Source organism: Cryptomeria japonica, chromosome 11 (assembly GCF_030272615.1).
Source record: "Cryptomeria japonica chromosome 11, Sugi_1.0, whole genome shotgun sequence".
NCBI classification, from domain to species: Eukaryota; Viridiplantae; Streptophyta; class Pinopsida; order Cupressales; family Cupressaceae; genus Cryptomeria; species Cryptomeria japonica.
Genome location: NC_081415.1, coordinates 237,484,163 through 237,493,327, shown reverse-complemented (window position 1 = coordinate 237,493,327; position 9,165 = coordinate 237,484,163).

Sequence of the window (9,165 nt, the reverse complement as noted above, 5' to 3'; positions counted from 1 at the left end):
TGATACTATCGTCTAGTTTTGATACTGGTACTATGTTGGAAATCCATTCTGCATAGTCGATGGGTCGAATGAATCCGACATCTAATAGTTTCTTCAGTTCAGCTTTGACCATGAGTGCCACATGTGGATTCATCTTTCATAGTTTTTGCTTGACTGACTTAACTCCTAGAGAGATGGACAAGTGATGCATGATTAAGTGTGGATCAATTCCGGGCATATCTGCGTATGACCAAGCAAAGTTAATTTGCTTTTCTTTAAAAAAAATGATAAATGCTGATCTTTCCTCCTCTGTCAAAGATTCTGCTAGGTGTATGTTTTTGGTTGCTTTTGTAGTACCAATATTGATTGATTGGGTGGGCTCAATCAATATGGGTGATCGCTCATGAAAATGTTCAGGAAGAGTGTCAAGTCTCCCATCTTTAGGTGCCTTAAAAAGGTTTTCACCCTCAGATGCGTCCTTTATTTTTACTTTTTTGTGATCTAGAGCTGCCATTGACTGGTTTTCAGCATCAGATCTTTTATTTGGTTCATTTTTGCGACTGAGAGACTTGGCACTCCCTTGGTTGTAGACATCATTGCTTTGTTCACTGGTAGAGCCTGTTCCCAGATTAACGGTACATAGATAGTGAATAATAGATTCAGCGTTTGGGAAAATTGGTATATCATGTATTTCGGGTTTGTCCCAATCAATGAGGTCAGGAAAGACAAGTGGTAAGGGATCATTTGGTGGATCAAGTTCTATTGCGGTAAGTGTTAGGATAGAGGTTTCATTGTGATTGGTTCAAGTGTTAAAGAAGTTCAGGATTCCATCGAGGTCTTCGATGGTATCATCCTCTATATAGACTTGTTCATAATGTTTCTCTTGCTTTCCTTAGCGTCATAGATATTTTGTGGTCCAAATTCAAGTAGTCTAATTTCTGCGTTATGCTCTTCTTGAGAAGGGATATGGAACTAGTATTTTCAGTGGCATCTTCAGTAGCATTTGAGCAGCTACCCCATTCATATTCATTGGAATCAGTCTCAGAGTTATCATCCCAGATCTTTTCAGTGCTGTAAACAGGTATGTTGTATGGCGAAAATAGATCTTTGATAATTGATACCAGTTTGATAGTTTTCGTTGATTCTGTGTCGGATCCTACTTCTACCTTTTGTATTTGCTCATATACTATTCCTCCTTGGGGAGGAATAATGATATCAGGAGGTAGTTCTACTTTTTTAGATATTGGTGCTTGAATATGAGCTACTATTGCAGATATGGCCTTCTTGTGAATGAGGAGTTTCTCTTGATGTTGCTTCTGTTCTTGACATTCACGATCCTTGTGGATTGTTTCGGCTGACTCAAATAGTGCTTCTTGCTAGGATTCTTCTTTGTACTTCTTATTTGCTTTCCATTGAGGTTTTGGATTCTAGCGTGGTATCTTTCTTGGTAGGAAAGTGAGTTTACAGCCCAATCCTGTTTTGTCCCTACTGAGTTGTGAAGGAAGGTCTATTGGTTCAGTGACTCCTTCTTTGCATTTTCCAATAGGTCCTTTACCATTATATCCCATTTGTTGCATGATTAAGTAGCCCTTTCCATATAGGTGTGTTGGTAGAACTATTTCCAGAGCAGCTGCTCTATTATCTTCTTCCTCATCTTTGTATAACCAGCTAAGGATGTCCTTTTCCTCTGATTCATATGCTAGAGTGCCGAGTTGGATGAAGGTACCATCAAAGTTGGTGATGGGTTGAGTTACCTGATGTGTTGATGTTGTAGGTAATCCATGAGATCTGGGTGATGTTGGTAAGTTAGCCAAACACATGGGTTCCAAAGAGTATTCCCCCATGCCTTGTTCTCTGATTTGCATTTTCTGCTTGAAATCTTCAGGTAATGATTCAGACTTTGCCTGTTGTAGATCTGATGTTGAGGATTTATGTTTTTCCCTATTATGGGGAACCAAACTGTCTTGGGTTGCCTTGATTGCATTACAATGTTGAAATGGATTGTGATCAGCAGATACAGAGACTTCTTGTCCGTTATAGGGAAATTTGACACACTGGTGATACGTAGAAGGCATTGCTTTCATTTCATGTATCCAGGGTCAACCTAATAAAATATTGTATGTGAGGTCTATGTCTAAGACCTGGCACATAGTATCTCTTTGTATGGGGCCAACTTGAATTGGTAACAATACTGTCCCTTTAGAGGATCTTTCCTCATCATCATATGCCTTTATAGTAATTTTTTTGCGTGGATCAATAGACTCCTCTGAGAAGCCTAATGCACAGATAAGTTTTAAGGTACATATATTAAGTCTAGCTCCTCCATCTATCAATACTCATTTTACTCGGTGTTTATAGACGATGACTTCAATATGGAGAGGAGTGTTATGCGGATGACTTAAGGAAGTATTATCATGCTCTGAGAAGGTGAGATTATGAGGCACTGTCATATGACCGACCATGGCTTGGAATTTGTCAGCATCCAGATCTTGAGGTACATTGGTTTCCAACAGCGCTTGTTCCAATATGTCTTTGTGTTTTGGTGAAAGTTTCAGCAATTCCAGTATAGATATTTGAGCAGGTGTTTTACGCAGTTGGCTGACTAAATCATATTGGATTTTTGGTATAGTGTTTGTTGTTGGTATGTGGCCCTTCAAGACATATTTCTGAGCTCTGGTTGTTACATTGACAGATTCATGATTATGCTGGTCTCGGATTGTGATGACGTTTACATGATTGTCTATAGCTGATATGTGATTGATGGTGTTATTGTAGATGTGATTGATACGAGCTCCACGTGTATCGTTCGAGGTGGAATCTCCATCTTTGTTGTAGTTTGGAAGAGGATTTTTAAAGGCTCCATGGTCACCATTTGTCTTGAGACCATCCACTGTTAAATCACCTCTATCAATCATGTCTTGAACAATATTTTTCAATCTCATGCAATCGTTCATTTGATGACCTTTGTTGCGATGAAAATCACAAAATTGTGAGTCATTCCACCAAGGTGGTTTGATTTGTGGTTCATAGTTGCTGATTGTGGGCAAAGAGATAATCTTGTTTGCCAGGAGTTCTCGGAATGCTGACTCCAGTGATTGTCCCAGTGGTGTGTAGACACGTTTTTGGAAATTGTTGGTGCCACCTCATGAATTGTTATTAGGTCCCCGATTTGTGGTATTGTTTTGAGTATTGTTGGTGTTGTTTGTGTTGGGTTGACCTTGATTGGTATTCAGTGCGTATGTGTTAGTGTTCGGGTTAGCACCTTTGGGGTTCTTTGTAGCTTGAGGATTTCCTGATAATGCAAGCACTGGTTGTTTAGATTTTGGATCCTGTGATTCATTGCCTCCTTCGTTTCCATTGTTTTTGTTTCGAGTCCAGAATCTAGATTTGTCTAAGTTGTTGTTATTTTGGTTATTGTAGTTTGATGAACCTGTTCCTTCTGTGAAGAATTTGAGCATTCCTTTCTTGACATACACTTCTTCTACTTGAATGTCGTTTTCAATCAGTTTAGCGAAAGACGGTATGCATTGGAGTTTGAGCCTATAACTCATCTCACCATTCAAGTTGTCAATGAAAATTTCCATTTTCTCTTTTTCAGGAATATCTCGAGGATATCATGAAACCATATGTCGCCAACATTGAAGAAATACCATGAATGTTTCATTGTTTTTCTGTTTGGTGTTACAGACATCCAGCATGGTTATAGCATGTTGAATGTTATAGGAATACTGAGTGATGAATTTGTTGACTAGTTCATCAAATGATCTGACAGGAGGTGTGATTTTGGATAACCATTCCATTGTTTGTCCTCCCAAACTTCTTGGGAATAACCTCATTAGATAGGTGTCGTCATGAGCGAATTCAAGGCTCATGGTACAGAATTCTCTAATGTGATCACGGGGATCACTTTTCCCATCGTACTTGTCAAATTTAGGTACATCTGAATTCGAAGGAAAAGGGATCATGTGCAATCTTCTGTCAAATGGATAAGGAAAAATTTCATTTAGTGAATACCGTACTGTTGTCCCTTGTTGCATGTCTTGCATTTGTCTTTGTAACATTTGCATTTGTTGAGTAAGGGCAACCAAAGGCGCATTGTTTTGCCAAGGGAATATTTCTTCCCTTGCATTAATCCTGGGTTGAAATGGTGTATGGAATGGTATGTTTTGCTCAGGGTCACATGCATCTTCTTCTCTTTGTCTTCCTTGATATTCGTAATTTTGAGATCTTGTTTGAAAAATGTCTGGGTCAAGGTCCTCAGGAATTTTAACTCCTTTGTTTGTGAGCATGAGCAAGTATTTCTCTTTGTCATTTTCCATGAGTCTTTCTACAAGTTTTTGGAACGAAGCACTTTCTTGGCATTCCTAAAGAAGTTCTTTAGAAATTTCAGTATCCTCTAGATGTGGACCTTCAAAAGGATTTGATAACCTCCGATTCATACTGGATTCTGCTTGTGCCAAGCTTTGCTTGTTTTGTTGAGAGCAAGTAACAGGCATTTTAGTAGAAGCTTTCTGTGATAAAGGGGGCAAAATCCTCTTCGATATGTTGCTCGGGGGTTGGTGGTTCAAATCGGGGTGTGTTGTAAGTGATGCACTCGTCGGGAAAGAATGCCAGATTGATCTTTCCTCCATGGTTTATGATTTGACTGAATGCAGATTTTTGACAATATGCCCTAGTCTTCAAAGGCTCCTTGTCAAATTCGTTGGATTTGTTCTAGATATAAAGTTTGACATGATGAAGGAATGTTCGATGAGATTTGAAGAGTTGACGATTGATGTATAAAAATTTATTTCTTTTGACAAATTTGGAAAAACTTGGTTGTTGTTTCTTCAACGTGGTGTTACGATAAATATTTTTTCTTCTCAGAATATGGGGATTAGTCATGCATAAGTGATTTAATGGTTTCCTTTGAATTGTTTTGGATTTATTTGATCTTGTTTTGAAAACTCAAGTTTTACTTTATCAAAGTGAAGGTTTAGATGCCCCCTCACAACAAAGCATGTCAAATGATATGGATAAAGTCTCCCGCTATGGAAACTTGATTTGACAACCTGAGATTTTGAACAAGTGTTTTTGAGATATAATTTGTGAGATAATAAAGGACCTATTCGTCACTTGCGATGATGTTTCCTGATTTTGATAGGATAGATAATGTTTATCGTGCAACCAGTTTTGGATTTTGGACAACTTTTGTTTTGACACAAAATTTGCTCAAGAAATAGTTTTTAAAGCTCTATTTTTGATACTCTGGTTTGATGAAAATGAAGCTAATGAAAGGATGTTTCTGAAAATGCTTTCTAAATTTTCAAAATTTTCCACTGTTTTGCCCCCTGTTTTTTTGGGTTTGATCACGCGCTAAAACAGAGACCAAATGCGCTATAGAAATTTCTTGATGCGCTAGGGAAAAGACCCCACGCGCTAGGCTGCCCCCCGGTCTACGTGCTAATTGGTTAAGACTATTAAAATTTATTTTCTATTTTTGCTTAAAAGATCATGCGCTAGTATGGGCCTTCCACATGCTAATTGATAAACCTGATGCGCTAGAGATTGACTCCCACGCACTAAGCTGATGCTTTGACGCGCTAGACTATTTTTCGAACGCGCTAACTGTTTAACGCTATTTCTAAATTTTGGCAAAGCGCTACTATTAAAACTAGACGCGCTAAAGTGAAGGTTTGATGCGCTAAATGATGTATCACACGCGCTAAGAAGTTGCTCTCACGCGCTAAGAAGTTGCTCTCACGCGCTAGACTGCCCTAATATTTTCTTTTGTTTGATTGTTGTAATTTTTGAAATTTGTTTTGAGTTTTTTAGTACGGATAGATGATTTTCTAAAGTAATAAATGCAAACACAGCACCAAAGAGACAACCATTTTGCTTAATCTAACAATAAGTGTATGTTCTGCGAGGATGTGTTCAAATCCCCAATGTTTTAACAGGTTTGGATACAAATAATACACTTCAGAAAGACTCTTTATTCAAGGGTCATAAATAATACCATAGCCCACTAGTCTTGATACTCCGTTAGCTCAAACAGTCGTGTCACCCCCTAGGGGGCGCCCGTTTTTTTGCCTTTTGCCAGAAATTAACCCAAAGTGAATTGCTTCACAATTGAGTAGTTATCTTGGGAGATATATGGTGAGTGATCTTAGGGGCGGATTCTTCCCCACCCTTGCACTATGATATTACAAATGTCTGGTTATTGACTCGGCTCAAGGTTTCTACTTCTAAGGTTCGTAATCAGGCTTCCTGTTTGGCCGTCAGTGATAAAATCCCTCAGGAGGCTTCCCAACCTTTAGAAAAAAGGCTTTACGTATCTCAAGGATACTAGGGGAAGGCTAATCGCTGCATGCAACCGTTAGAAAGGACTTTTGTCACTTTCCACTTTTGATTATAGTGGGTTGGAACACTTGGTGTCAAAGCCATTTCCCACTTAGGTCGTTCCCTTCACACCAGCCATAAATGGCTTTAAGAGTTGATTTCAACCCCTCGGGAAGGCATGCTTGCTAAAGGTTTTTATTATTTGAAATACCGAAAGCATAAGAGTGGTTTGGCTTTTTGGTCACCCAGTTAAGGGGAGAGCATATACCTTCCACTTTCGAGACAAGGCAAACAAAGTTCTTTTTACCTTTCAAGTCAATGATTTTCTAAGATCTATATGGAGATGTTGCCCCACAAAACATGGTGTTCTTTTTATTTCCTTAAAGCAAGGATTATCTAATCTAGCAAAAGAACCTGGTCAACAAAGCGAAACTTCGATTTGGTCAACAAAAGAAAATCGGAAAAGGGGAAGAACTTCCCTTTTTGATTGTAAACAAAAACTTTTAAGTGTGGTTCTTTTCCTTGCAAAAATTTTAAAATGAATCCTTTTATACACCAAAGGATGGTGAGGTTCTTTTTAAAGCTACTTTTGCCAAAAGGAAAGTTTGTTTTGTTCTTTTTATAGCCAAAAATAAAGTTTTTCTCCTATGAAAGCAAGAAAAAATTTTATTGTGGTTCTTTTTATAGCCCAAAAATAAAGTGAGTTCAATTTTATCCAAACAGAAGTAAAAGAATCCCAAGCTTTAACTAACTTAACTAAGTTAGTAAAAAATAAAATTCTTTGCAATTTTGTCAATAAAATCTAAGCTTCCCCTGCAAGAAAATGTTAAAACCCTGCAAAAGTCAGTCAAACTGTTAGAAACATTTTTGGATCTTGTAGATTTTTACAAGTCTAAGTTTTGGTTTGGTTACCAATTTTTATTTTGTCTTGGTCTGTGATGCACTATAGAACAAACTGTATGCGCTACAATATGGCAGTGATGCGCTAGGCTGTTCTCAAGATGCACTAAACTGATTTCCGGATGCGATGCTTTGTTTTTCTCCTGCGCCGAGACCTACAGGAAAATATTAGTGGGATGATGCACTATAGTAAAGACTTGATGCGCTACAAGATGGACCCAACGCACCGAACAGTAAGAAGGATGTGCTAGGTTGTTAACCAGATGCACTAGGGAATGCTTCCCACGTGTTGTTTCTTGTTTCCCGCGTACCTGCAAAAAGGGTTAAATTCAAAAACTGATTTGATAAATGGGGTCGAGCCCCACGGTGGGCACCAAAAATGTATGCAGGAAAAGTGGGTCAATAGAACTTGAAATGTGAAAAATGAGGCCTAAGGAGCCTTGCTCACACACCCACAGGACTTCTTGGTGCAAGCTATGGAGTCATGAAGTATGGCTCAGCTTCCCAAGGTTGGTTCCATGGTTCTCTATCTCACAAGGTCCCTCAAACCAATTTCTTTGCTCTCAGATCACTGAGCAAAGTGGTTTAGGAATGGCAAATGCAAGAACGAGGGATGCTTTGGTTGATTTTAAGATGAAATGCATCCTAAGCTATGCATGATCCTATAAATGCAATAAACTAGATTATAAGATGGCAAGATTAGTAGCAAGACTATCCTAGCATGATATACTAGTCTATGATTAAGCTAAATGATAAGGAAAATACTCTAAACATGCATATTTAGATTAATTCCTATTGAAAAGAGAGGCTAAATGATGAGCACAAATGATATATTAAATCTTGGATGGATTTTAGTATAAGTATGATGCTAAAGACTTGGATGATGAAAATGGAGGAATGAGAGCTCTATTTATAGCAAAAATAGGGCAATGGATGGTCAAGATTGAAAGAGTTAATCAAGGGCTAAGTTTGAAAGTTGTCGATCCATGTTTACAATTGGCACCAATGAAATGGTGACAATTGTCAACATAAGGTTGGTTGAGAGGAGATGTAAGAAGCATTAAATGCTTGAGAAGACCTCATGGTTACCCTAAGGGGTAAGGGTTAAGGTTAAGTTAGGGTTATCCATTGGATAAAGCTTTTACCCATAGGATAAACTCTTGTGCAAAGGTTAAAGAGATAACTATGGTCAAAGCAATGAATGCTTGATGAGACCCTTGGGTTAGATGGAGGTTAAGTTAGGCAAAAAGTCTCTAACCATGTAAGAGGGTTGAGTTAACCATTAATGGTTTGGAAGACTTTGGAGGTTTGAGAAGTGATTTCCCTTTGTTTAGGGATGTGACAATATTTAGGAGATGGGTTAGGCTAATTGAGAAGTGATTAGAAGAATCTAGAAGAAGGTTAGAAAGGGGTTTAGGAGGCAAGTGGGAGATGTAGGAAAATGCAAGTGGGTGAGGGAAAATAGAATTTATTAAAATAAATTGCTTTATTTCAAGTTGGTTGCAAGTTGGGAAATTGAATAAATTAGATTTATTCAATTTGGGGTGGACTATTAATTAAATGTAAATTTAATTAAAAGTAGCTAGAAAGGGGTTTAATTAAATATATTGATTTATTCAATTAAATGATGTGAAAGGGGTCTTATGAATTTAACTAAATAAATTGAATAATTTACTTAATTAAATAGAGGAATGCAAGTAATTTAATTAAATTAAATTTAACTAAATAGATGAATGAACATAAAATATTCATTTGGGAATATGGTCATTTTTATACATCTACAGTTATAAGTCTCAATGTCATGTGAATCAATTATTTTCAATGTCAAAAGTAACATGTAGAGGAATCCAGATGCACTAGCCCAAGACTTTTGACATTAATGAAAATGGTTAGCCATGTGATGGTTACTTTCTGACGAAAATAGTGGTTAATGATTACTGGTTAATATATTGTTGTCAAACATGT